Raw genomic sequence first — 24,633 nt, 5'->3', positions numbered from 1 at the left:
ACGGGCAGCAAAGGGTTAATGAGGCGTGCCCCAGCACTCACGCGCCTCCGAGAGGAACTGCAGACTCTCTTGCCCATTTTAGCAAAAGGGGACCGTCCATCCCTGATAGGGCTCGAACCGCTGCCCTTGGTTCTTGCGTGTTCTCTCAAGCTAGTCATTTTTAGATTGGTCTTGGTATTGTGCTTTGCTTAGCCACTGTAAGCAATGACAGCTCAATACCAGAGCAGCGTAAAGCTTGATTTCTGCCACTGAAAGTGCATCTCGGTCATTTGCGTGGGACACCACCGGTCAAGCTTCTCAAGCATCCTGCCAGTGGTGGACCCATGGGGCACTGCTCTCAGGATCTCCATAACCTGCTTCTTGCTGACAGCCTCCCATATGGTCTAGCTGTTAGGATTCCTGGTTTTCACCCAGGCGGCCCGGGTTCGACTCCCGGTATGGGAAGACTAGCCTTTTCTACATAGAACTCCCGATTCCGTTTCTGTTGCATTTACATTTTGAGAAAAGCCTGAATTTCCCCACATTGTTTCCCTTGGGGCCCCGGCGGCCCCATGCAGTCTGTCCGTGTTTCAGGCTCCCGATTCCTCAGTATGAGGGCTGGACTTGCAAGAAGAAGGGCCGACTACAAGCGGCTTGGGTATGAGGTGCATACCAATGTCTGCGGCTTTCATACCCGAGATCTCGTCTGCACCCACCTTTGAGGCGTGACGTGTCCCCCGCACCCCCCGTCAAGAGAGCAACGGTGGGACCACATTTGGAAAACAGGCCGCCTTGCATTGAAACCGTTGCTGCAAGACGTTAAAGGCCAGAGGAAAGAAGGGCGCCCTGACAGACCGTCATTTCCGCTGACCTCGAGTGTTAAGCGTTCAGTACCTCGGCCAAGGCTAGGGAGAAGACAGAGACTACGCAATCACAATTGGGGTTAAATTAAAAACAAAACGCGCTTCCCCGAGCCAGGTAGGAGTCGAACCTACAATCTTCTGATCCGTAGTCAGACGCGTTATCCATTGCGCCACTGGCCCTCGTGGGTCTGCGCATACCCCTATCCTTCCACAAAAGGGAGGTGCTGTGCTTGCCCCCTCCCCACATTACACAGCTCTTTAGAAAATAATGCTACTCTTCATTTCGGAGCTGACTCTCAAGCCGCTTCATCTTCCAGTCCTATCTAGAAAGGAAGGCCCTGAAAAGTTGGCAGCAATTGCAAAGCAGGATTTGCCTTCATTTATTGGGGTTGGGGGGGTGGGGTCAATCGGTCAGGGGCTTACTTCCCCACACACTTCAGGAGCGCCACAGGGACTCTTCTCCAGCCTGCCAATAGGCTGCAGATATTTGCCCCCAGCCAATGCTGCACTTTGGGGGCAAGGGGCAGGTTTCAGGTGGCAAGACGGGCAGCAAAGGGTTAATGAGGCGTGCCCCAGCACTCACGCGCCTCCGAGAGGAACTGCAGACTCTCTTGCCCATTTTAGCAAAAGGGGACCGTCCATCCCTGATAGGACTCGAACCGCTACCCTTGGTTCTTGCGTGTTCTCTCAAGCTAGTCATTTTTAGATTGGTCTTGGTATTGTGCTTTGCTTAGCCACTGTAAGCAATGACAGCTCAATACCAGAGCAGCGTAAAGCTTGATTTCTGCCACTGAAAGTGCATCTCGGTCATTTGCGTGGGACACCACCGGTCAAGCTTCTCAAGCATCCTGCCAGTGGTGGACCCATGGGGCACTGCTCTCAGGATCTCCATAACCTGCTTCTTGCTGACAGCCTCCCATATGGTCTAGCGGTTAGGATTCCTGGTTTTCACCCAGGCGGCCCGGGTTCGACTCCCGGTATGGGAAGACTAGCCTTTTCTACATAGAACTCCCGATTCCGTTTCTGTTGCATTTACATTTTGAGAAAAGCCTGAATTTCCCCACATTGTTTCCCTTGGGGCCCCGGCGGCCCCATGCAGTCTGTCCGTGTTTCAGGCTCCCGATTCCTCAGTATGAGGGCTGGACTTGCAAGAAGAAGGGCCGACTACAAGCGGCTTGGGTATGAGGTGCATACCAATGTCTGCGGCTTTCATACCCGAGATCTCGTCTGCACCCACCTTTGAGGCGTGACGTGTCCCCCGCACCCCCCGTCAAGAGAGCAACGGTGGGACCACATTTGGAAAACAGGCCGCCTTGCATTGAAACCGTTGCTGCAAGACGTTAAAGGCCAGAGGAAAGAAGGGCGCCCTGACAGACCGTCATTTCCGCTGACCTCGAGTGTTAAGCGTTCAGTACCTCGGCCAAGGCTAGGGAGAAGACAGAGACTACGCAATCACAATTGGGGTTAAATTAAAAACAAAACGCGCTTCCCCGAGCCAGGTAGGAGTCGAACCTACAATCTTCTGATCCGTAGTCAGACGCGTTATCCATTGCGCCACTGGCCCTCGTGGGTCTGCGCATACCCCTATCCTTCCACAAAAGGGAGGTGCTGTGCTTGCCCCCTCCCCACATTACACAGCTCTTTAGAAAATAATGCTACTCTTCATTTCGGAGCTGACTCTCAAGCCGCTTCATCTTCCAGTCCTATCTAGAAAGGAAGGCCCTGAAAAGTTGGCAGCAATTGCAAAGCAGGATTTGCCTTCATTTATTGGGGTTGGGGGGGTGGGGTCAATCGGTCAGGGGCTTACTTCCCCACACACTTCAGGAGCGCCACAGGGACTCTTCTCCAGCCTGCCAATAGGCTGCAGATATTTGCCCCCAGCCAATGCTGCACTTTGGGGGCAAGGGGCAGGTTTCAGGTGGCAAGACGGGCAGCAAAGGGTTAATGAGGCGTGCCCCAGCACTCACGCGCCTCCGAGAGGAACTGCAGACTCTCTTGCCCATTTTAGCAAAAGGGGACCGTCCATCCCTGATAGGGCTCGAACCGCTGCCCTTGGTTCTTGCGTGTTCTCTCAAGCTAGTCATTTTTAGATTGGTCTTGGTATTGTGCTTTGCTTAGCCACTGTAAGCAATGACAGCTCAATACCAGAGCAGCGTAAAGCTTGATTTCTGCCACTGAAAGTGCATCTCGGTCATTTGCGTGGGACACCACCGGTCAAGCTTCTCAAGCATCCTGCCAGTGGTGGACCCATGGGGCACTGCTCTCAGGATCTCCATAACCTGCTTCTTGCTGACAGCCTCCCATATGGTCTAGCGGTTAGGATTCCTGGTTTTCACCCAGGCGGCCCGGGTTCGACTCCCGGTATGGGAAGACTAGCCTTTTCTACATAGAACTCCCGATTCCGTTTCTGTTGCATTTACATTTTGAGAAAAGCCTGAATTTCCCCACATTGTTTCCCTTGGGGCCCCGGCGGCCCCATGCAGTCTGTCCGTGTTTCAGGCTCCCGATTCCTCAGTATGAGGGCTGGACTTGCAAGAAGAAGGGCCGACTACAAGCGGCTTGGGTATGAGGTGCATACCAATGTCTGCGGCTTTCATACCCGAGATCTCGTCTGCACCCACCTTTGAGGCGTGACGTGTCCCCCGCACCCCCCGTCAAGAGAGCAACGGTGGGACCACATTTGGAAAACAGGCCGCCTTGCATTGAAACCGTTGCTGCAAGACGTTAAAGGCCAGAGGAAAGAAGGGCGCCCTGACAGACCGTCATTTCCGCTGACCTCGAGTGTTAAGCGTTCAGTACCTCGGCCAAGGCTAGGGAGAAGACAGAGACTACGCAATCACAATTGGGGTTAAATTAAAAACAAAACGCGCTTCCCCGAGCCAGGTAGGAGTCGAACCTACTACAATCTTCTGATGCGTAGTCAGACGCGTTATCCGTTGCGCCACTGGCCCTCATGGGTCTGCGCATACCCCTATCCTTCCACAAAAGGGAGGTGCTGTGCTTGCCCCCTCCCCACATTACACAGCTCTTTAGAAAATAATGCTACTCTTCATTTCGGAGCTGACTCTCAAGCCGCTTCATCTTCCAGTCCTATCTAGAAAGGAAGGCCCTGAAAAGTTGGCAGCAATTGCAAAGCAGGATTTGCCTTCATTTATTGGGGTTGGGGGGGTGGGGTCAATCGGTCAGGGGCTTACTTCCCCACACACTTCAGGAGCGCCACAGGGACTCTTCTCCAGCCTGCCAATAGGCTGCAGATATTTGCCCCCAGCCAATGCTGCACTTTGGGGGCAAGGGGCAGGTTTCAGGTGGCAAGACGGGCAGCAAAGGGTTAATGAGGCGTGCCCCAGCACTCACGCGCCTCCGAGAGGAACTGCAGACTCTCTTGCCCATTTTAGCAAAAGGGGACCGTCCATCCCTGATAGGGCTCGAACCGCTGCCCTTGGTTCTTGCGTGTTCTCTCAAGCTAGTCATTTTTAGATTGGTCTTGGTATTGTGCTTTGCTTAGCCACTGTAAGCAATGACAGCTCAATACCAGAGCAGCGTAAAGCTTGATTTCTGCCACTGAAAGTGCATCTCGGTCATTTGCGTGGGACACCACCGGTCAAGCTTCTCAAGCATCCTGCCAGTGGTGGACCCATGGGGCACTGCTCTCAGGATCTCCATAACCTGCTTCTTGCTGACAGCCTCCCATATGGTCTAGCTGTTAGGATTCCTGGTTTTCACCCAGGCGGCCCGGGTTCGACTCCCGGTATGGGAAGACTAGCCTTTTCTACATAGAACTCCCGATTCCGTTTCTGTTGCATTTACATTTTGAGAAAAGCCTGAATTTCCCCACATTGTTTCCCTTGGGGCCCCGGCGGCCCCATGCAGTCTGTCCGTGTTTCAGGCTCCCGATTCCTCAGTATGAGGGCTGGACTTGCAAGAAGAAGGGCCGACTACAAGCGGCTTGGGTATGAGGTGCATACCAATGTCTGCGGCTTTCATACCCGAGATCTCGTCTGCACCCACCTTTGAGGCGTGACGTGTCCCCCGCACCCCCCGTCAAGAGAGCAACGGTGGGACCACATTTGGAAAACAGGCCGCCTTGCATTGAAACCGTTGCTGCAAGACGTTAAAGGCCAGAGGAAAGAAGGGCGCCCTGACAGACCGTCATTTCCGCTGACCTCGAGTGTTAAGCGTTCAGTACCTCGGCCAAGGCTAGGGAGAAGACAGAGACTACGCAATCACAATTGGGGTTAAATTAAAAACAAAACGCGCTTCCCCGAGCCAGGTAGGAGTCGAACCTACAATCTTCTGATCCGTAGTCAGACGCGTTATCCATTGCGCCACTGGCCCTCGTGGGTCTGCGCATACCCCTATCCTTCCACAAAAGGGAGGTGCTGTGCTTGCCCCCTCCCCACATTACACAGCTCTTTAGAAAATAATGCTACTCTTCATTTCGGAGCTGACTCTCAAGCCGCTTCATCTTCCAGTCCTATCTAGAAAGGAAGGCCCTGAAAAGTTGGCAGCAATTGCAAAGCAGGATTTGCCTTCATTTATTGGGGTTGGGGGGGTGGGGTCAATCGGTCAGGGGCTTACTTCCCCACACACTTCAGGAGCGCCACAGGGACTCTTCTCCAGCCTGCCAATAGGCTGCAGATATTTGCCCCCAGCCAATGCTGCACTTTGGGGGCAAGGGGCAGGTTTCAGGTGGCAAGACGGGCAGCAAAGGGTTAATGAGGCGTGCCCCAGCACTCACGCGCCTCCGAGAGGAACTGCAGACTCTCTTGCCCATTTTAGCAAAAGGGGACCGTCCATCCCTGATAGGGCTCGAACCGCTGCCCTTGGTTCTTGCGTGTTCTCTCAAGCTAGTCATTTTTAGATTGGTCTTGGTATTGTGCTTTGCTTAGCCACTGTAAGCAATGACAGCTCAATACCAGAGCAGCGTAAAGCTTGATTTCTGCCACTGAAAGTGCATCTCGGTCATTTGCGTGGGACACCACCGGTCAAGCTTCTCAAGCATCCTGCCAGTGGTGGACCCATGGGGCACTGCTCTCAGGATCTCCATAACCTGCTTCTTGCTGACAGCCTCCCATATGGTCTAGCGGTTAGGATTCCTGGTTTTCACCCAGGCGGCCCGGGTTCGACTCCCGGTATGGGAAGACTAGCCTTTTCTACATAGAACTCCCGATTCCGTTTCTGTTGCATTTACATTTTGAGAAAAGCCTGAATTTCCCCACATTGTTTCCCTTGGGGCCCCGGCGGCCCCATGCAGTCTGTCCGTGTTTCAGGCTCCCGATTCCTCAGTATGAGGGCTGGACTTGCAAGAAGAAGGGCCGACTACAAGCGGCTTGGGTATGAGGTGCATACCAATGTCTGCGGCTTTCATACCCGAGATCTCGTCTGCACCCACCTTTGAGGCGTGACGTGTCCCCCGCACCCCCCGTCAAGAGAGCAACGGTGGGACCACATTTGGAAAACAGGCCGCCTTGCATTGAAACCGTTGCTGCAAGACGTTAAAGGCCAGAGGAAAGAAGGGCGCCCTGACAGACCGTCATTTCCGCTGACCTCGAGTGTTAAGCGTTCAGTACCTCGGCCAAGGCTAGGGAGAAGACAGAGACTACGCAATCACAATTGGGGTTAAATTAAAAACAAAACGCGCTTCCCCGAGCCAGGTAGGAGTCGAACCTACAATCTTCTGATCCGTAGTCAGACGCGTTATCCATTGCGCCACTGGCCCTCGTGGGTCTGCGCATACCCCTATCCTTCCACAAAAGGGAGGTGCTGTGCTTGCCCCCTCCCCACATTACACAGCTCTTTAGAAAATAATGCTACTCTTCATTTCGGAGCTGACTCTCAAGCCGCTTCATCTTCCAGTCCTATCTAGAAAGGAAGGCCCTGAAAAGTTGGCAGCAATTGCAAAGCAGGATTTGCCTTCATTTATTGGGGTTGGGGGGGTGGGGTCAATCGGTCAGGGGCTTACTTCCCCACACACTTCAGGAGCGCCACAGGGACTCTTCTCCAGCCTGCCAATAGGCTGCAGATATTTGCCCCCAGCCAATGCTGCACTTTGGGGGCAAGGGGCAGGTTTCAGGTGGCAAGACGGGCAGCAAAGGGTTAATGAGGCGTGCCCCAGCACTCACGCGCCTCCGAGAGGAACTGCAGACTCTCTTGCCCATTTTAGCAAAAGGGGACCGTCCATCCCTGATAGGGCTCGAACCGCTGCCCTTGGTTCTTGCGTGTTCTCTCAAGCTAGTCATTTTTAGATTGGTCTTGGTATTGTGCTTTGCTTAGCCACTGTAAGCAATGACAGCTCAATACCAGAGCAGCGTAAAGCTTGATTTCTGCCACTGAAAGTGCATCTCGGTCATTTGCGTGGGACACCACCGGTCAAGCTTCTCAAGCATCCTGCCAGTGGTGGACCCATGGGGCACTGCTCTCAGGATCTCCATAACCTGCTTCTTGCTGACAGCCTCCCATATGGTCTAGCGGTTAGGATTCCTGGTTTTCACCCAGGCGGCCCGGGTTCGACTCCCGGTATGGGAAGACTAGCCTTTTCTACATAGAACTCCCGATTCCGTTTCTGTTGCATTTACATTTTGAGAAAAGCCTGAATTTCCCCACATTGTTTCCCTTGGGGCCCCGGCGGCCCCATGCAGTCTGTCCGTGTTTCAGGCTCCCGATTCCTCAGTATGAGGGCTGGACTTGCAAGAAGAAGGGCCGACTACAAGCGGCTTGGGTATGAGGTGCATACCAATGTCTGCGGCTTTCATACCCGAGATCTCGTCTGCACCCACCTTTGAGGCGTGACGTGTCCCCCGCACCCCCCGTCAAGAGAGCAACGGTGGGACCACATTTGGAAAACAGGCCGCCTTGCATTGAAACCGTTGCTGCAAGACGTTAAAGGCCAGAGGAAAGAAGGGCGCCCTGACAGACCGTCATTTCCGCTGACCTCGAGTGTTAAGCGTTCAGTACCTCGGCCAAGGCTAGGGAGAAGACAGAGACTACGCAATCACAATTGGGGTTAAATTAAAAACAAAACGCGCTTCCCCGAGCCAGGTAGGAGTCGAACCTACAATCTTCTGATCCGTAGTCAGACGCGTTATCCGTTGCGCCACTGGCCCTCGTGGGTCTGCGCATACCCCTATCCTTCCACAAAAGGGAGGTGCTGTGCTTGCCCCCTCCCCACATTACACAGCTCTTTAGAAAATAATGCTACTCTTCATTTCGGAGCTGACTCTCAAGCCGCTTCATCTAACAGTCCTATCTAGAAAGGAAGGCCCTGAAAAGTTGGCAGCAATTGCAAAGCAGGATTTGCCTTCATTTATTGGGGTTGGGGGGGTGGGGTCAATCGGTCAGGGGCTTACTTCCCCACACACTTCAGGAGCGCCACAGGGACTCTTCTCCAGCCTGCCAATAGGCTGCAGATATTTGCCCCCAGCCAATGCTGCACTTTGGGGGCAAGGGGCAGGTTTCAGGTGGCAAGACGGGCAGCAAAGGGTTAATGAGGCGTGCCCCAGCACTCACGCGCCTCCGAGAGGAACTGCAGACTCTCTTGCCCATTTTAGCAAAAGGGGACCGTCCATCCCTGATAGGGCTCGAACCGCTGCCCTTGGTTCTTGCGTGTTCTCTCAAGCTAGTCATTTTTAGATTGGTCTTGGTATTGTGCTTTGCTTAGCCACTGTAAGCAATGACAGCTCAATACCAGAGCAGCGTAAAGCTTGATTTCTGCCACTGAAAGTGCATCTCGGTCATTTGCGTGGGACACCACCGGTCAAGCTTCTCAAGCATCCTGCCAGTGGTGGACCCATGGGGCACTGCTCTCAGGATCTCCATAACCTGCTTCTTGCTGACAGCCTCCCATATGGTCTAGCTGTTAGGATTCCTGGTTTTCACCCAGGCGGCCCGGGTTCGACTCCCGGTATGGGAAGACTAGCCTTTTCTACATAGAACTCCCGATTCCGTTTCTGTTGCATTTACATTTTGAGAAAAGCCTGAATTTCCCCACATTGTTTCCCTTGGGGCCCCGGCGGCCCCATGCAGTCTGTCCGTGTTTCAGGCTCCCGATTCCTCAGTATGAGGGCTGGACTTGCAAGAAGAAGGGCCGACTACAAGCGGCTTGGGTATGAGGTGCATACCAATGTCTGCGGCTTTCATACCCGAGATCTCGTCTGCACCCACCTTTGAGGCGTGACGTGTCCCCCGCACCCCCCGTCAAGAGAGCAACGGTGGGACCACATTTGGAAAACAGGCCGCCTTGCATTGAAACCGTTGCTGCAAGACGTTAAAGGCCAGAGGAAAGAAGGGCGCCCTGACAGACCGTCATTTCCGCTGACCTCGAGTGTTAAGCGTTCAGTACCTCGGCCAAGGCTAGGGAGAAGACAGAGACTACGCAATCACAATTGGGGTTAAATTAAAAACAAAACGCGCTTCCCCGAGCCAGGTAGGAGTCGAACCTACAATCTTCTGATCCGTAGTCAGACGCGTTATCCATTGCGCCACTGGCCCTCGTGGGTCTGCGCATACCCCTATCCTTCCACAAAAGGGAGGTGCTGTGCTTGCCCCCTCCCCACATTACACAGCTCTTTAGAAAATAATGCTACTCTTCATTTCGGAGCTGACTCTCAAGCCGCTTCATCTTCCAGTCCTATCTAGAAAGGAAGGCCCTGAAAAGTTGGCAGCAATTGCAAAGCAGGATTTGCCTTCATTTATTGGGGTTGGGGGGGTGGGGTCAATCGGTCAGGGGCTTACTTCCCCACACACTTCAGGAGCGCCACAGGGACTCTTCTCCAGCCTGCCAATAGGCTGCAGATATTTGCCCCCAGCCAATGCTGCACTTTGGGGGCAAGGGGCAGGTTTCAGGTGGCAAGACGGGCAGCAAAGGGTTAATGAGGCGTGCCCCAGCACTCACGCGCCTCCGAGAGGAACTGCAGACTCTCTTGCCCATTTTAGCAAAAGGGGACCGTCCATCCCTGATAGGGCTCGAACCGCTGCCCTTGGTTCTTGCGTGTTCTCTCAAGCTAGTCATTTTTAGATTGGTCTTGGTATTGTGCTTTGCTTAGCCACTGTAAGCAATGACAGCTCAATACCAGAGCAGCGTAAAGCTTGATTTCTGCCACTGAAAGTGCATCTCGGTCATTTGCGTGGGACACCACCGGTCAAGCTTCTCAAGCATCCTGCCAGTGGTGGACCCATGGGGCACTGCTCTCAGGATCTCCATAACCTGCTTCTTGCTGACAGCCTCCCATATGGTCTAGCGGTTAGGATTCCTGGTTTTCACCCAGGCGGCCCGGGTTCGACTCCCGGTATGGGAAGACTAGCCTTTTCTACATAGAACTCCCGATTCCGTTTCTGTTGCATTTACATTTTGAGAAAAGCCTGAATTTCCCCACATTGTTTCCCTTGGGGCCCCGGCGGCCCCATGCAGTCTGTCCGTGTTTCAGGCTCCCGATTCCTCAGTATGAGGGCTGGACTTGCAAGAAGAAGGGCCGACTACAAGCGGCTTGGGTATGAGGTGCATACCAATGTCTGCGGCTTTCATACCCGAGATCTCGTCTGCACCCACCTTTGAGGCGTGACGTGTCCCCCGCATCCCCCGTCAAGAGAGCAACGGTGGGACCACATTTGGAAAACAGGCCGCCTTGCATTGAAACCGTTGCTGCAAGACGTTAAAGGCCAGAGGAAAGAAGGGCGCCCTGACAGACCGTCATTTCCGCTGACCTCGAGTGTTAAGCGTTCAGTACCTCGGCCAAGGCTAGGGAGAAGACAGAGACTACGCAATCACAATTGGGGTTAAATTAAAAACAAAACGCGCTTCCCCGAGCCAGGTAGGAGTCGAACCTACAATCTTCTGATCCGTAGTCAGACGCGTTATCCATTGCGCCACTGGCCCTCGTGGGTCTGCGCATACCCCTATCCTTCCACAAAAGGGAGGTACTGTGCTTGCCCCCTCCCCACATTACACAGCTCTTTAGAAAATAATGCTACTCTTCATTTCGGAGCTGACTCTCAAGCCGCTTCATCTTCCAGTCCTATCTAGAAAGGAAGGCCCTGAAAAGTTGGCAGCAATTGCAAAGCAGGATTTGCCTTCATTTATTGGGGTTGGGGGGGTGGGGTCAATCGGTCAGGGGCTTACTTCCCCACACACTTCAGGAGCGCCACAGGGACTCTTCTCCAGCCTGCCAATAGGCTGCAGATATTTGCCCCCAGCCAATGCTGCACTTTGGGGGCAAGGGGCAGGTTTCAGGTGGCAAGACGGGCAGCAAAGGGTTAATGAGGCGTGCCCCAGCACTCACTGGCCTCCGAGAGGAACTGCAGACTCTCTTGCCCATTTTAGCAAAAGGGGACCGTCCATCCCTGATAGGGCTCGAACCGCTGCCCTTGGTTCTTGCGTGTTCTCTCAAGCTAGTCATTTTTAGATTGGTCTTGGTATTGTGCTTTGCTTAGCCACTGTAAGCAATGACAGCTCAATACCAGAGCAGCGTAAAGCTTGATTTCTGCCACTGAAAGTGCATCTCGGTCATTTGCGTGGGACACCACCGGTCAAGCTTCTCAAGCATCCTGCCAGTGGTGGACCCATGGGGCACTGCTCTCAGGATCTCCATAACCTGCTTCTTGCTGACAGCCTCCCATATGGTCTAGCGGTTAGGATTCCTGGTTTTCACCCAGGCGGCCCGGGTTCGACTCCCGGTATGGGAAGACTAGCCTTTTCTACATAGAACTCCCGATTCCGTTTCTGTTGCATTTACATTTTGAGAAAAGCCTGAATTTCCCCACATTGTTTCCCTTGGGGCCCCGGCGGCCCCATGCAGTCTGTCCGTGTTTCAGGCTCCCGATTCCTCAGTATGAGGGCTGGACTTGCAAGAAGAAGGGCCGACTACAAGCGGCTTGGGTATGAGGTGCATACCAATGTCTGCGGCTTTCATACCCGAGATCTCGTCTGCACCCACCTTTGAGGCGTGACGTGTCCCCCGCACCCCCCGTCAAGAGAGCAACGGTGGGACCACATTTGGAAAACAGGCCGCCTTGCATTGAAACCGTTGCTGCAAGACGTTAAAGGCCAGAGGAAAGAAGGGCGCCCTGACAGACCGTCATTTCCGCTGACCTCGAGTGTTAAGCGTTCAGTACCTCGGCCAAGGCTAGGGAGAAGACAGAGACTACGCAATCACAATTGGGGTTAAATTAAAAACAAAACGCGCTTCCCCGAGCCAGGTAGGAGTCGAACCTACAATCTTCTGATCCGTAGTCAGACGCGTTATCCATTGCGCCACTGGCCCTCGTGGGTCTGCGCATACCCCTATCCTTCCACAAAAGGGAGGTGCTGTGGTTGCCCCCTCCCCACATTACACAGCTCTTTAGAAAATAATGCTACTCTTCATTTCGGAGCTGACTCTCAAGCCGCTTCATCTTCCAGTCCTATCTAGAAAGGAAGGCCCTGAAAAGTTGGCAGCAATTGCAAAGCAGGATTTGCCTTCATTTATTGGGGTTGGGGGGGTGGGGTCAATCGGTCAGGGGCTTACTTCCCCACACACTTCAGGAGCGCCACAGGGACTCTTCTCCAGCCTGCCAATAGGCTGCAGATATTTGCCCCCAGCCAATGCTGCACTTTGGGGGCAAGGGGCAGGTTTCAGGTGGCAAGACGGGCAGCAAAGGGTTAATGAGGCGTGCCCCAGCACTCACGCGCCTCCGAGAGGAACTGCAGACTCTCTTGCCCATTTTAGCAAAAGGGGACCGTCCATCCCTGATAGGGCTCGAACCGCTGCCCTTGGTTCTTGCGTGTTCTCTCAAGCTAGTCATTTTTAGATTGGTCTTGGTATTGTGCTTTGCTTAGCCACTGTAAGCAATGACAGCTCAATACCAGAGCAGCGTAAAGCTTGATTTCTGCCACTGAAAGTGCATCTCGGTCATTTGCGTGGGACACCACCGGTCAAGCTTCTCAAGCATCCTGCCAGTGGTGGACCCATGGGGCACTGCTCTCAGGATCTCCATAACCTGCTTCTTGCTGACAGCCTCCCATATGGTCTAGCGGTTAGGATTCCTGGTTTTCACCCAGGCGGCCCGGGTTTGACTCCCGGTATGGGAAGACTAGCCTTTTCTACATAGAACTCCCGATTCGGTTTCTGTTGCATTTACATTTTGAGAAAAGCCTGAATTTCCCCACATTGTTTCCCTTGGGGCCCCGGCGGCCCCATGCAGTCTGTCCGTGTTTCAGGCTCCCGATTCCTCAGTATGAGGGCTGGACTTGCAAGAAGAAGGGCCGACTACAAGCGGCTTGGGTATGAGGTGCATACCAATGTCTGCGGCTTTCATACCCGAGATCTCGTCTGCACCCACCTTTGAGGCGTGACGTGTCCCCCGCATCCCCCGTCAAGAGAGCAACGGTGGGACCACATTTGGAAAACAGGCCGCCTTGCATTGAAACCGTTGCTGCAAGACGTTAAAGGCCAGAGGAAAGAAGGGCGCCCTGACAGACCGTCATTTCCGCTGACCTCGAGTGTTAAGCGTTCAGTACCTCGGCCAAGGCTAGGGAGAAGACAGAGACTACGCAATCACAATTGGGGTTAAATTAAAAACAAAACGCGCTTCCCCGAGCCAGGTAGGAGTCGAACCTACAATCTTCTGATCCGTAGTCAGACGCGTTATCCATTGCGCCACTGGCCCTCGTGGGTCTGCGCATACCCCTATCCTTCCACAAAAGGGAGGTACTGTGCTTGCCCCCTCCCCACATTACACAGCTCTTTAGAAAATAATGCTACTCTTCATTTCGGAGCTGACTCTCAAGCCGCTTCATCTTCCAGTCCTATCTAGAAAGGAAGGCCCTGAAAAGTTGGCAGCAATTGCAAAGCAGGATTTGCCTTCATTTATTGGGGTTGGGGGGGTGGGGTCAATCGGTCAGGGGCTTACTTCCCCACACACTTCAGGAGCGCCACAGGGACTCTTCTCAAGCCTGCCAATAGGCTGCAGATATTTGCCCCCAGCCAATGCTGCACTTTGGGGGCAAGGGGCAGGTTTCAGGTGGCAAGACGGGCAGCAAAGGGTTAATGAGGCGTGCCCCAGCACTCACGCGCCTCCGAGAGGAACTGCAGACTCTCTTGCCCATTTTAGCAAAAGGGGACCGTCCATCCCTGATAGGGCTCGAACCGCTGCCCTTGGTTCTTGCGTGTTCTCTCAAGCTAGTCATTTTTAGATTGGTCTTGGTATTGTGCTTTGCTTAGCCACTGTAAGCAATGACAGCTCAATACCAGAGCAGCGTAAAGCTTGATTTCTGCCACTGAAAGTGCATCTCGGTCATTTGCGTGGAACACCACCGGTCAAGCTTCTCAAGCATCCTGCCAGTGGTGGACCCATGGGGCACTGCTCTCAGGATCTCCATAACCTGCTTCTTGCTGACAGCCTCCCATATGGTCTAGCGGTTAGGATTCCTGGTTTTCACCCAGGCGGCCCGGGTTCTACTCCCGGTATGGAAAGACTAGCCTTTTCTACATAGAACTCCCGATTCCGTTTCTGTTGCATTTACATTTTGAGAAAAGCCTGAATTTCCCCACATTGTTTCCCTTGGGGCCCCGGCGGCCCCATGCAGTCTGTCCGTGTTTCAGGCTCCCGATTCCTCAGTATGAGGGCTGGACTTGCAAGAAGAAGGGCCGACTACAAGCGGCTTGGGTATGAGGTGCATACCAATGTCTGCGGCTTTCATACCCGAGATCTCGTCTGCACCCACCTTTGAGGCGTGACGTGTCCCCCGCACCCCCCGTCAAGAGAGCAACGGTGGGACCACATTTGGAAAACAGGCCGCCTTGCATTGAAACCGTTGCTGCAAGACGTTAAAGGCCAGAGGAAAGAAGGGCGCCCTGACAGACCGTCATTTCCGCTGACCTCGAGTGTTAAGCGTTCAGTACCTCGGCCAAGGCTAGGGAGAAGACAGAGACTACGCAATCACAATTGGGGTTAAATTAAAAACAAAACGCGCTTCCCCGAGCCAGGTAGGAGTCGAACCTACTACAATCTTCTGATCCGTAGTCAGACGCGTTATCCATTGCGCCACTGGCCCTCGTGGGTCTGCGCATACCCCTATCCTTCCACAAAAGGGAGGTGCTGTGCTTGCCCCCTCCCCACATTACACAGCTCTTTAGAAAATAATGCTACTCTTCATTTCGGAGCTGACTCTCAAGCCGCTTCATCTTCCAGTCCTATCTAGAAAGGAAGGCCCTGAAAAGTTGGCAGCAATTGCAAAGCAGGATTTGCCTTCATTTATTGGGGTTGGGGGGGTGGGGTCAATCGGTCAGGGGCTTACTTCCCCACACACTTCAGGAGCGCCACAGGGACTCTTCTCCAGCCTGCCAATAGGCTGCAGATATTTGCCCCCAGCCAATGCTGCACTTTGGGGGCAAGGGGCAGGTTTCAGGTGGCAAGATGGGCAGCAAAGGGTTAATGAGGCGTGCCCCAGCACTCACGCGCCTCCGAGAGGAACTGCAGACTCTCTTGCCCATTTTAGCAAAAGGGGACCGTCCATCCCTGATAGGGCTCGAACCGCTGCCCTTGGTTCTTGCGTGTTCTCTCAAGCTAGTCATTTTTAGATTGGTCTTGGTATTGTGCTTTGCTTAGCCACTGTAAGCAATGACAGCTCAATACCAGAGCAGCGTAAAGCTTGATTTCTGCCACTGAAAGTGCATCTCGGTCATTTGCGTGGGACACCACCGGTCAAGCTTCTCAAGCATCCTGCCAGTGGTGGACCCATGGGGCACTGCTCTCAGGATCTCCATAACCTGCTTCTTGCTGACAGCCTCCCATATGGTCTAGCGGTTAGGATTCCTGGTTTTCACCCAGGCGGCCCGGGTTCGACTCCCGGTATGGGAAGACTAGCCTTTTCTACATAGAACTCCCGATTCCGTTTCTGTTGCATTTACATTTTGAGGAAAGCCTGAATTTCCCCACATTGTTTCCCTTGGGGCCCCGGCGGCCCCATGCAGTCTGTCCGTGTTTCAGGCTCCCGATTCCTCAGTATGAGGGCTGGACTTGCAAGAAGAAGGGCCGACTACAAGCGGCTTGGGTATGAGGTGCATACCAATGTCTGCGGCTTTCATACCCGAGATCTCGTCTGCACCCACCTTTGAGGCGTGACGTGTCCCCCGCACCCCCCGTCAAGAGAGCAACGGTGGGACCACATTTGGAAAACAGGCCGCCTTGCATTGAAACCGTTGCTGCAAGACGTTAAAGGCCAGAGGAAAGAAGGGCGCCCTGACAGACCGTCATTTCCGCTGACCTCGAGTGTTAAGCGTTCAGTACCTCGGCCAAGGCTAGGGAGAAGACAGAGACTACGCAATCACAATTGGGGTTAAATTAAAAACAAAACGCGCTTCCCCGAGCCAGGTAGGAGTCGAACCTACAATCTTCTGATCCGTAGTCAGACGCGTTATCCATTGCGCCACTGGCCCTCGTGGATCTGCGCATACCCCTATCCTTCCACAAAAGGGAGGTGCTGTGCTTGCCCCCTCCCCACATTACACAGCTCTTTAGAAAATAATGCTACTCTTCATTTCGGAGCTGACTCTCAAGCCGCTTCATCTTCCAGTCCTATCTAGAAAGGAAGGCCCTGAAAAGTTGGCAGCAATTGCAAAGCAGGATTTGCCTTCATTTATTGGGGTTGGGGGGGTGGGGTCAATCGGTCAGGGGCTTACTTCCCCACACACTTCAGGAGCGCCACAGGGACTCTTCTCCAGCCTGCCAATAGGCTGCAGATATTTGCCCCCAGCCAATGCTGCACTTTGGGGGCAAGGGGCAGGTTTCAGGTGGCAAGACGGGCAGCAAAGGGTTAATGAGGCGTGCCCCAGCACTCACGCGCCTCCGAGAGGAACTGCAGACTCTCTTGCCCATTTTAGCAAAAGGGGACCGTCCATCCCTGATAGGGCTCGAACCGCTGCCCTTGGTTCTTGCGTGTTCTCTCAAGCTAGTCATTTTTAGATTGGTCTTGGTATTGTGCTTTGCTTAGCCACTGTAAGCAATGACAGCTCAATACCAGAGCAGCGTAAAGCTTGATTTCTGCCACTGAAAGTGCATCTCGGTCATTTGCGTGGGACACCACCGGTCAAGCTTCTCAAGCATCCTGCCAGTGGTGGACCCATGGGGCACTGCTCTCAGGATCTCCATAACCTGCTTCTTGCTGACAGCCTCCCATATGGTCTAGCTGTTAGGATTCCTGGTTTTCACCCAGGCGGCCCGGGTTCGACTCCCGGTATGGGAAGACTAGCCTTTTCTACATAGAACTCCCGATTCCGTTTCTGTTGCATTTACATTTTGAGAAAAGCCTGAATTTCCCCACATTGTTTCCCTTGGGGCCCCGGCGGCCCCATGCAGTCTGTCCGTGTTTCAGGCTCCCGATTCCTCAGTATGAGGGCTGGACTTGCAAGAAGAAGGGCCGACTACAAGCGGCTTGGGTATGAGGTGCATACCAATGTCTGCGGCTTTCATACCCGAGATCTCGTCTGCACCCACCTTTGAGGCGTGACGTGTCCCCCGCACCCCCCGTCAAGAGAGCAACGGTGGGACCACATTTGGAAAACAGGCCGCCTTGCATTGAAACCGTTGCTGCAAGACGTTAAAGGCCAGAGGAAAGAAGGGCGCCCTGACAGACCGTCATTTCCGCTGACCTCGAGTGTTAAGCGTTCAGTACCTCGGCCAAGGCTAGGGAGAAGACAGAGACTACGCAATCACAATTGGGGTTAAATTAAAAACAAAACGCGCTTCCCCGAGCCAGGTAGGAGTCGAACCTACAATCTTCTGATCCGTAGTCAGACGCGTTATCCATTGCGCCACTGGCCCTCGTGGGTCTGCGCATACCCCTATCCTTCCACAAAAGGGAGGTGCTGTGCTTGCCCCCTCCCCACATTACACAGCTCTTTAGAAAATAATGCTACTCTTCATTTCGGAGCTGACTCTCAAGCCGCTTCATCTTCCAGTCCTATCTAGAAAGGAAGGCCCTGAAAAGTTGGCAGCAATTGCAAAGCAGGATTTGCCTTCATTTATTGGGGTTGGGGGGGTGGGGTCAATCGGTCAGGGGCTTACTTCCCCACACACTTCAGGAGCGCCACAGGGACTCTTCTCCAGCCTGCCAATAGGCTGCAGATATTTGCCCCCAGCCAATGCTGCACTTTGGGGGCAAGGGGCAGGTTTCAGGTGGCAAGACGGGCAGCAAAGGGTTAATGAGGCGTGCCCCAGCACTCACGCGCCTCCGAGAGGAACTGCAGACTCTCTTGCCCATTTTAGCAAAAGGGGACCGTCCATCCCTGATAGGGCTCGAACCGCTACCCTTGGTTCTTGCGTGTTCTCTCAAGCTAGTCATTTTTAGATTGGTCTTGGTATTGTGCTTTGCTTAGCCACTGTAAGCAATGACAGCTCAATACCAGAGCAGCGTAAAGCTTGATTTCTGCCACTGAAAGTGCATCTCGGTCATTTGCGTGGGACACCACCGGTCAAGCTTCTCAAGCATCCTGCCAGTGGTGGACCCATGGGGCACTGCTCTCAGGATCTCCATAACCTGCTTCTTGCTGACAGCCTTCCCATATGGTCTAGCGGTTAGGATTCCTGGTTTTCACCCAGGCGGCCCGGGTTCGACTCCCGGTATGGGAAGACTAGCCTTTTCTACATAGAACTCCCGATTCCGTTTCTGTTGCATTTACATTTTGAGAAAAGCCTGAATTTCCCCACATTGTTTCCCTTGGGGCCCCGGCGGCCCCATGCAGTCTGTCCGTGTTTCAGGCTCCCGATTCCTCAGTATGAGGGCTGGACTTGCAAGAAGAAGGGCCGACTACAAGCGGCTTGGGTATGAGGTGCATACCAATGTCTGCGGCTTTCATACCCGAGATCTCGTCTGCACCCACCTTTGAGGCGTGACGTGTCCCCCGCACCCCCCGTCAAGAGAGCAACGGTGGGACCACATTTGGAAAACAGGCCGCCTTGCATTGAAACCGTTGCTGCAAGACGTTAAAGGCCAGAGGAAAGAAGGGCGCCCTGACAGACCGTCATTTCCGCTGACCTCGAGTGTTAAGCGTTCAGTACCTCGGCCAAGGCTAGGGAGAAGACAGAGACTACGCAATCACAATTGGGGTTAAATTAAAAACAAAACGCGCTTCCCCGAGCCAGGTAGGAGTCGAACCTACAATCTTCTGATCCGTAGTCAGACGCGTTATCCATTGCGCCACTGGCCCTCGTGGGTCTGCGCATACCCCTATCCTTCCACAAAAGGGAGGTGCTGTGCTTGCCCCCTCCCCACATTACACAGCTCTTTAGAAAATAATGCTACTCTTCATTTCGGAGCTGACTCTCAAGCCGCTTCATCTTCCAGTCCTATCTAGAAAGGAAGGCCCTGAAAAGTTGGCAGCAATTGCAAAGCAGGATTTGCCTTCATTTATTGGGGTTGGGGGGGTGGGGTCAATCGGTCAGGGGCTTACTTCCCCACACACTTCAGGAGCGCCACAGGGACTCTTCTCCAGCCTGCCAATAGGCTGCAGATATTTGCCCCCAGCCAATGCTGCACTTTGGGGGCAAGGGGCAGGTTTCAGGTGGCAAGACGGGCAGCAAAGGGTTAATGAGGCGTGCCCCAGCACTCACGCGCCTCCGAGAGGAACTGCAGACTCTCTTGCCCATTTTAGCAAAAGGGGACCGTCCATCCCTGATAGGGCTCGAACCGCTGCCCTTGGTTCTTGCGTGTTCTCTCAAGCTAGTCATTTTTAGATTGGTCTTGGTATTGTGCTTTGCTTAGCCACTGTAAGCAATGACAGCTCAATACCAGAGCAGCGTAAAGCTTGATTTCTGCCACTGAAAGTGCATCTCGGTCATTTGCGTGGGACACCACCGGTCAAGCTTCTCAAGCATCCTGCCAGTGGTGGACCCATGGGGCACTGCTCTCAGGATCTCCATAACCTGCTTCTTGCTGACAGCCTCCCATATGGTCTAGCGGTTAGGATTCCTGGTTTTCACCCAGGTGGCCCGGGTTCGACTCCCGGTATGGGAAGACTAGCCTTTTCTACATAGAACTCCCGATTCCGTTTCTGTTGCATTTACATTTTGAGAAAAGCCTGAATTTCCCCACATTGTTTCCCTTGGGGCCCCGGCGGCCCCATGCAGTCTGTCCGTGTTTCAGGCTCCCGATTCCTCAGTATGAGGGCTGGACTTGCAAGAAGAAGGGCCGACTACAAGCGGCTTGGGTATGAGGTGCATACCAATGTCTGCGGCTTTCATACCCGAGATCTCGTCTGCACCCACCTTTGAGGCGTGACGTGTCCCCCGCACCCCCCGTCAAGAGAGCAACGGTGGGACCACATTTGGAAAACAGGCCGCCTTGCATTGAAACCGTTGCTGCAAGACGTTAAAGGCCAGAGGAAAGAAGGGCGCCCTGACAGACCGTCATTTCCGCTGACCTCGAGTGTTAAGCGTTCAGTACCTCGGCCAAGGCTAGGGAGAAGACAGAGACTACGCAATCACAATTGGGGTTAAATTAAAAACAAAACGCGCTTCCCCGAGCCAGGTAGGAGTCGAACCTACTACAATCTTCTGATCCGTAGTCAGACGCGTTATCCGTTGCGCCACTGGCCCTCATGGGTCTGCGCATACCCCTATCCTTCCACAAAAGGGAGGTGCTGTGCTTGCCCCCTCCCCACATTACACAGCTCTTTAGAAAATAATGCTACTCTTCATTTCGGAGCTGACTCTCAAGCCGCTTCATCTTCCAGTCCTATCTAGAAAGGAAGGCCCTGAAAAGTTGGCAGCAATTGCAAAGCAGGATTTGCCTTCATTTATTGGGGTTGGGGGGGTGGGGTCAATCGGTCAGGGGCTTACTTCCCCACACACTTCAGGAGCGCCACAGGGACTCTTCTCCAGCCTGCCAATAGGCTGCAGATATTTGCCCCCAGCCAATGCTGCACTTTGGGGGCAAGGGGCAGGTTTCAGGTGGCAAGACGGGCAGCAAAGGGTTAATGAGGCGTGCCCCAGCACTCACGCGCCTCCGAGAGGAACTGCAGACTCTCTTGCCCATTTTAGCAAAAGGGGACCGTCCATCCCTGATAGGGCTCGAACCGCTGCCCTTGGTTCTTGCGTGTTCTCTCAAGCTAGTCATTTTTAGATTGGTCTTGGTATTGTGCTTTGCTTAGCCACTGTAAGCAATGACAGCTCAATACCAGAGCAGCGTAAAGCTTGATTTCTGCCACTGAAAGTGCATCTCGGTCATTTGCGTGGGACACCACCGGTCAAGCTTCTCAAGCATCCTGCCAGTGGTGGACCCATGGGGCACTGCTCTCAGGATCTCCATAACCTGCTTCTTGCTGACAGCCTCCCATATGGTCTAGCGGTTAGGATTCCTGGTTTTCACCCAGGCGGCCCGGGTTCCGGTATGGGAAGACTAGCCTTTTCTACATAGAACTCCCGATTCCGTTTCTGTTGCATTTACATTTTGAGAAAAGCCTGAATTTCCCCACATTGTTTCCCTTGGGGCCCCGGCGGCCCCATGCAGTCTGTCCGTGTTTCAGGCTCCCGATTCCTCAGTATGAGGGCTGGACTTGCAAGAAGAAGGGCCGACTACAAGCGGCTTGGGTATGAGGTGCATACCAATGTCTGCGGCTTTCATACCCGAGATCTCGTCTGCACCCACCTTTGAGGCGTGACGTGTCCCCCGCACCCCCCGTCAAGAGAGCAACGGTGGGACCACATTTGGAAAACAGGCCGCCTTGCATTGAAACCGTTGCTGCAAGACGTTAAAGGCCAGAGGAAAGAAGGGCGCCCTGACAGACCGTCATTTCCGCTGACCTCGAGTGTTAAGCGTTCAGTACCTCGGCCAAGGCTAGGGAGAAGACAGAGACTACGCAATCACAATTGGGGTTAAATTAAAAACAAAACGCGCTTCCCCGAGCCAGGTAGGAGTCGAACCTACAATCTTCTGATCCGTAGTCAGACGCGTTATCCATTGCGCCACTGGCCCTCGTGGGTCTGCGCATACCCCTATCCTTCCACAAAAGGGAGGTGCTGTGCTTGCCCCCTCCCCACATTACACAGCTCTTTAGAAAATAATGCTACTCTTCATTTCGGAGCTGACTCTCAAGCCGCTTCATCTTCCAGTCCTATCTAGAAAGGAAGGCCCTGAAAAGTTGGCAGCAATTGCAAAGCAGGATTTGCCTTCATTTATTGGGGTTGGGGGGGTGGGGTTAATCGGTCAGGGGCTTACTTCCCCACACACTTCAGGAGCGCCACAGGGACTCTTCTCCAGCCTGCCAATAGGCTGCAGATATTTGCCCCCAGCCAATGCTGCACTTTGGGGGCAAGGGGCAGGTTTCAGGTGGCAAGACGGGCAGCAAAGGGTTAATGAGGCGTGCCCCAGCACTCACGCGCCTCCGAGAGGAACTGCAGACTCTCTTGCCCATTTTAGCAAAAGGGGACCGTCCATCCCTGATAGGGCTCGAACCGCTGCCCTTGGTTCTTGCGTGTTCTCTCAAGCTAGTCATTTTTAGATTGGTCTTGGTATTGTGCTTTGCTTAGCCACTGTAAGCAATGACAGCTCAATACCAGAGCAGCGTAAAGCTTGATTTCTGCCACTGAAAGTGCATCTCGGTCATTTGCGTGGGACACCACCGGTCAAGCTTCTCAAGCATCCTGCCAGTGGTGGACCCATGGGGCACTGCTCTCAGGATCTCCATAACCTGCTTCTTGCTGACAGCCTCCCATATGGTCTAGCGGTTAGGATTCCTGGTTTTCACCCAGGCGGCCCGGGTTCGACTCCCGGTATGGGAAGACTAGCCTTTTCTACATAGAACTCCCGATTCCGTTTCTGTTGCATTTACATTTTGAGAAAAGCCTGAATTTCCCCACATTGTTTCCCTTGGGGCCCCGGCGGCCCCATGCAGTCTGTCCGTGTTTCAGGCTCCCGATTCCTCAGTATGAGGGCTGGACTTGCAAGAAGAAGGGCCGACTACAAGCGGCTTGGGTATGAGGTGCATACCAATGTCTGCGGCTTTCATACCCGAGATCTCGTCTGCACCCACCTTTGAGGCGTGACGTGTCCCCCGCACCCCCCGTCAAGAGAGCAACGGTGGGACCACATTTGGAAAACAGGCCGCCTTGCATTGAAACCGTTGCTGCAAGACGTTAAAGGCCAGAGGAAAGAAGGGCGCCCTGACAGACCGTCATTTCCGCTGACCTCGAGTGTTAAGCGTTCAGTACCTCGGCCAAGGCTAGGGAGAAGACAGAGACTACGCAATCACAATTGGGGTTAAATTAAAAACAAAACGCGCTTCCCCGAGCCAGGTAGGAGTCGAACCTACAATCTTCTGATCCGTAGTCAGACGCGTTATCCATTGCGCCACTGGCCCTCGTGGGTCTGCGCATACCCCTATCCTTCCACAAAAGGGAGGTGCTGTGCTTGCCCCCTCCCCACATTACACAGCTCTTTAGAAAATAATGCTACTCTTCATTTCGGAGCTGACTCTCAAGCCGCTTCATCTTCCAGTCCTATCTAGAAAGGAAGGCCCTGAAAAGTTGGCAGCAATTGCAAAGCAGGATTTGCCTTCATTTATTGGGGTTGGGGGGGTGGGGTCAATCGGTCAGGGGCTTACTTCCCCACACACTTCAGGAGCGCCACAGGGACTCTTCTCCAGCCTGCCAATAGGCTGCAGATATTTGCCCCCAGCCAATGCTGCACTTTGGGGGCAAGGGGCAGGTTTCAGGTGGCAAGACGGGCAGCAAAGGGTTAATGAGGCGTGCCCCAGCACTCACGCGCCTCCGAGAGGAACTGCAGACTCTCTTGCCCATTTTAGCAAAAGGGGACCGTCCATCCCTGATAGGGCTCGAACCGCTGCCCTTGGTTCTTGCGTGTTCTCTCAAGCTAGTCATTTTTAGATTGGTCTTGGTATTGTGCTTTGCTTAGCCACTGTAAGCAATGACAGCTCAATACCAGAGCAGCGTAAAGCTTGATTTCTGCCACTGAAAGTGCATCTCGGTCATTTGCGTGGGACACCACCGGTCAAGCTTCTCAAGCATCCTGCCAGTGGTGGACCCATGGGGCACTGCTCTCAGGATCTCCATAACCTGCTTCTTGCTGACAGCCTCCCATATGGTCTAGCTGTTAGGATTCCTGGTTTTCACCCAGGCGGCCCGGGTTCGACTCCCGGTATGGGAAGACTAGCCTTTTCTACATAGAACTCCCGATTCCGTTTCTGTTGCATTTACATTTTGAGAAAAGCCTGAATTTCCCCACATTGTTTCCCTTGGGGCCCCGGCGGCCCCATGCAGTCTGTCCGTGTTTCAGGCTCCCGATTCCTCAGTATGAGGGCTGGACTTGCAAGAAGAAGGGCCGACTACAAGCGGCTTGGGTATGAGGTGCATACCAATGTCTGCGGCTTTCATACCCGAGATCTCGTCTGCACCCACCTTTGAGGCGTGACGTGTCCCCCGCACCCCCCGTCAAGAGAGCAACGGTGGGACCACATTTGGAAAACAGGCCGCCTTGCATTGAAACCGTTGCTGCAAGACGTTAAAGGCCAGAGGAAAGAAGGGCGCCCTGACAGACCGTCATTTCCGCTGACCTCGAGTGTTAAGCGTTCAGTACCTCGGCCAAGGCTAGGGAGAAGACAGAGACTACGCAATCACAATTGGGGTTAAATTAAAAACAAAACGCGCTTCCCCGAGCCAGGTAGGAGTCGAACCTACAATCTTCTGATCCGTAGTCAGACGCGTTATCCATTGCGCCACTGGCCCTCGTGGGTCTGCGCATACCCCTATCCTTCCACAAAAGGGAGGTGCTGTGCTTGCCCCCTCCCCACATTACACAGCTCTT

The 24,633-nt window shown here is 53.7% G+C and overlaps 35 non-coding genes across 35 annotated transcripts; 17 read left to right on the top strand and 18 right to left on the bottom strand.

The window, feature by feature from the left end:
• Positions 1-372: 372 nt before the first annotated feature.
• On the top strand, positions 373-444 carry TRNAE-UUC (transfer RNA glutamic acid (anticodon UUC)). The gene has a single exon. It is a non-coding gene; the product is annotated as a tRNA-Glu (tRNA).
• Positions 445-949: 505 nt separating this feature from the next.
• On the bottom strand, positions 950-1,022 carry TRNAR-ACG (transfer RNA arginine (anticodon ACG)). The gene has a single exon. It is a non-coding gene; the product is annotated as a tRNA-Arg (tRNA).
• A 734-nt stretch (positions 1,023-1,756) lies between these two features.
• TRNAE-UUC (transfer RNA glutamic acid (anticodon UUC)) lies at positions 1,757-1,828 on the top strand. Its single transcript has one exon. It is a non-coding gene; the product is annotated as a tRNA-Glu (tRNA).
• A 505-nt stretch (positions 1,829-2,333) lies between these two features.
• On the bottom strand, positions 2,334-2,406 carry TRNAR-ACG (transfer RNA arginine (anticodon ACG)). Its single transcript has one exon. It is a non-coding gene; the product is annotated as a tRNA-Arg (tRNA).
• Positions 2,407-3,140: 734 nt separating this feature from the next.
• Positions 3,141-3,212, top strand: TRNAE-UUC (transfer RNA glutamic acid (anticodon UUC)). Its single transcript has one exon. It is a non-coding gene; the product is annotated as a tRNA-Glu (tRNA).
• A 505-nt stretch (positions 3,213-3,717) lies between these two features.
• On the bottom strand, positions 3,718-3,793 carry TRNAR-ACG (transfer RNA arginine (anticodon ACG)). Its single transcript has one exon. It is a non-coding gene; the product is annotated as a tRNA-Arg (tRNA).
• Positions 3,794-4,527: 734 nt separating this feature from the next.
• TRNAE-UUC (transfer RNA glutamic acid (anticodon UUC)) lies at positions 4,528-4,599 on the top strand. The gene has a single exon. It is a non-coding gene; the product is annotated as a tRNA-Glu (tRNA).
• Positions 4,600-5,104: 505 nt separating this feature from the next.
• TRNAR-ACG (transfer RNA arginine (anticodon ACG)) lies at positions 5,105-5,177 on the bottom strand. The gene has a single exon. It is a non-coding gene; the product is annotated as a tRNA-Arg (tRNA).
• Positions 5,178-5,911: 734 nt separating this feature from the next.
• TRNAE-UUC (transfer RNA glutamic acid (anticodon UUC)) lies at positions 5,912-5,983 on the top strand. The gene has a single exon. It is a non-coding gene; the product is annotated as a tRNA-Glu (tRNA).
• Positions 5,984-6,488: 505 nt separating this feature from the next.
• Positions 6,489-6,561, bottom strand: TRNAR-ACG (transfer RNA arginine (anticodon ACG)). Its single transcript has one exon. It is a non-coding gene; the product is annotated as a tRNA-Arg (tRNA).
• Positions 6,562-7,295: 734 nt separating this feature from the next.
• TRNAE-UUC (transfer RNA glutamic acid (anticodon UUC)) lies at positions 7,296-7,367 on the top strand. The gene has a single exon. It is a non-coding gene; the product is annotated as a tRNA-Glu (tRNA).
• A 505-nt stretch (positions 7,368-7,872) lies between these two features.
• TRNAR-ACG (transfer RNA arginine (anticodon ACG)) lies at positions 7,873-7,945 on the bottom strand. Its single transcript has one exon. It is a non-coding gene; the product is annotated as a tRNA-Arg (tRNA).
• A 734-nt stretch (positions 7,946-8,679) lies between these two features.
• Positions 8,680-8,751, top strand: TRNAE-UUC (transfer RNA glutamic acid (anticodon UUC)). Its single transcript has one exon. It is a non-coding gene; the product is annotated as a tRNA-Glu (tRNA).
• Positions 8,752-9,256: 505 nt separating this feature from the next.
• On the bottom strand, positions 9,257-9,329 carry TRNAR-ACG (transfer RNA arginine (anticodon ACG)). The gene has a single exon. It is a non-coding gene; the product is annotated as a tRNA-Arg (tRNA).
• A 734-nt stretch (positions 9,330-10,063) lies between these two features.
• Positions 10,064-10,135, top strand: TRNAE-UUC (transfer RNA glutamic acid (anticodon UUC)). The gene has a single exon. It is a non-coding gene; the product is annotated as a tRNA-Glu (tRNA).
• Positions 10,136-10,640: 505 nt separating this feature from the next.
• Positions 10,641-10,713, bottom strand: TRNAR-ACG (transfer RNA arginine (anticodon ACG)). Its single transcript has one exon. It is a non-coding gene; the product is annotated as a tRNA-Arg (tRNA).
• Positions 10,714-11,447: 734 nt separating this feature from the next.
• Positions 11,448-11,519, top strand: TRNAE-UUC (transfer RNA glutamic acid (anticodon UUC)). Its single transcript has one exon. It is a non-coding gene; the product is annotated as a tRNA-Glu (tRNA).
• A 505-nt stretch (positions 11,520-12,024) lies between these two features.
• On the bottom strand, positions 12,025-12,097 carry TRNAR-ACG (transfer RNA arginine (anticodon ACG)). The gene has a single exon. It is a non-coding gene; the product is annotated as a tRNA-Arg (tRNA).
• A 734-nt stretch (positions 12,098-12,831) lies between these two features.
• On the top strand, positions 12,832-12,903 carry TRNAE-UUC (transfer RNA glutamic acid (anticodon UUC)). Its single transcript has one exon. It is a non-coding gene; the product is annotated as a tRNA-Glu (tRNA).
• Positions 12,904-13,408: 505 nt separating this feature from the next.
• On the bottom strand, positions 13,409-13,481 carry TRNAR-ACG (transfer RNA arginine (anticodon ACG)). The gene has a single exon. It is a non-coding gene; the product is annotated as a tRNA-Arg (tRNA).
• Positions 13,482-14,215: 734 nt separating this feature from the next.
• Positions 14,216-14,287, top strand: TRNAE-UUC (transfer RNA glutamic acid (anticodon UUC)). The gene has a single exon. It is a non-coding gene; the product is annotated as a tRNA-Glu (tRNA).
• Positions 14,288-14,792: 505 nt separating this feature from the next.
• On the bottom strand, positions 14,793-14,868 carry TRNAR-ACG (transfer RNA arginine (anticodon ACG)). The gene has a single exon. It is a non-coding gene; the product is annotated as a tRNA-Arg (tRNA).
• A 734-nt stretch (positions 14,869-15,602) lies between these two features.
• Positions 15,603-15,674, top strand: TRNAE-UUC (transfer RNA glutamic acid (anticodon UUC)). The gene has a single exon. It is a non-coding gene; the product is annotated as a tRNA-Glu (tRNA).
• A 505-nt stretch (positions 15,675-16,179) lies between these two features.
• TRNAR-ACG (transfer RNA arginine (anticodon ACG)) lies at positions 16,180-16,252 on the bottom strand. Its single transcript has one exon. It is a non-coding gene; the product is annotated as a tRNA-Arg (tRNA).
• A 734-nt stretch (positions 16,253-16,986) lies between these two features.
• Positions 16,987-17,058, top strand: TRNAE-UUC (transfer RNA glutamic acid (anticodon UUC)). Its single transcript has one exon. It is a non-coding gene; the product is annotated as a tRNA-Glu (tRNA).
• A 505-nt stretch (positions 17,059-17,563) lies between these two features.
• Positions 17,564-17,636, bottom strand: TRNAR-ACG (transfer RNA arginine (anticodon ACG)). Its single transcript has one exon. It is a non-coding gene; the product is annotated as a tRNA-Arg (tRNA).
• Positions 17,637-18,371: 735 nt separating this feature from the next.
• TRNAE-UUC (transfer RNA glutamic acid (anticodon UUC)) lies at positions 18,372-18,443 on the top strand. The gene has a single exon. It is a non-coding gene; the product is annotated as a tRNA-Glu (tRNA).
• A 505-nt stretch (positions 18,444-18,948) lies between these two features.
• TRNAR-ACG (transfer RNA arginine (anticodon ACG)) lies at positions 18,949-19,021 on the bottom strand. Its single transcript has one exon. It is a non-coding gene; the product is annotated as a tRNA-Arg (tRNA).
• Positions 19,022-19,755: 734 nt separating this feature from the next.
• On the top strand, positions 19,756-19,827 carry TRNAE-UUC (transfer RNA glutamic acid (anticodon UUC)). Its single transcript has one exon. It is a non-coding gene; the product is annotated as a tRNA-Glu (tRNA).
• A 505-nt stretch (positions 19,828-20,332) lies between these two features.
• On the bottom strand, positions 20,333-20,408 carry TRNAR-ACG (transfer RNA arginine (anticodon ACG)). The gene has a single exon. It is a non-coding gene; the product is annotated as a tRNA-Arg (tRNA).
• A 1,305-nt stretch (positions 20,409-21,713) lies between these two features.
• On the bottom strand, positions 21,714-21,786 carry TRNAR-ACG (transfer RNA arginine (anticodon ACG)). The gene has a single exon. It is a non-coding gene; the product is annotated as a tRNA-Arg (tRNA).
• Positions 21,787-22,520: 734 nt separating this feature from the next.
• TRNAE-UUC (transfer RNA glutamic acid (anticodon UUC)) lies at positions 22,521-22,592 on the top strand. Its single transcript has one exon. It is a non-coding gene; the product is annotated as a tRNA-Glu (tRNA).
• A 505-nt stretch (positions 22,593-23,097) lies between these two features.
• Positions 23,098-23,170, bottom strand: TRNAR-ACG (transfer RNA arginine (anticodon ACG)). The gene has a single exon. It is a non-coding gene; the product is annotated as a tRNA-Arg (tRNA).
• Positions 23,171-23,904: 734 nt separating this feature from the next.
• TRNAE-UUC (transfer RNA glutamic acid (anticodon UUC)) lies at positions 23,905-23,976 on the top strand. The gene has a single exon. It is a non-coding gene; the product is annotated as a tRNA-Glu (tRNA).
• Positions 23,977-24,481: 505 nt separating this feature from the next.
• On the bottom strand, positions 24,482-24,554 carry TRNAR-ACG (transfer RNA arginine (anticodon ACG)). The gene has a single exon. It is a non-coding gene; the product is annotated as a tRNA-Arg (tRNA).
• Positions 24,555-24,633: the final 79 nt, after the last annotated feature.

Source organism: Ambystoma mexicanum, chromosome 4p, assembly GCF_040938575.1.
Source record: "Ambystoma mexicanum isolate Mex_15411 chromosome 4p, UKY_AmexF1_1, whole genome shotgun sequence".
Taxonomy (NCBI): Eukaryota; Metazoa; Chordata; class Amphibia; order Caudata; family Ambystomatidae; genus Ambystoma; species Ambystoma mexicanum.
This window is presented reverse-complemented; position numbering and strand designations above follow the sequence as displayed.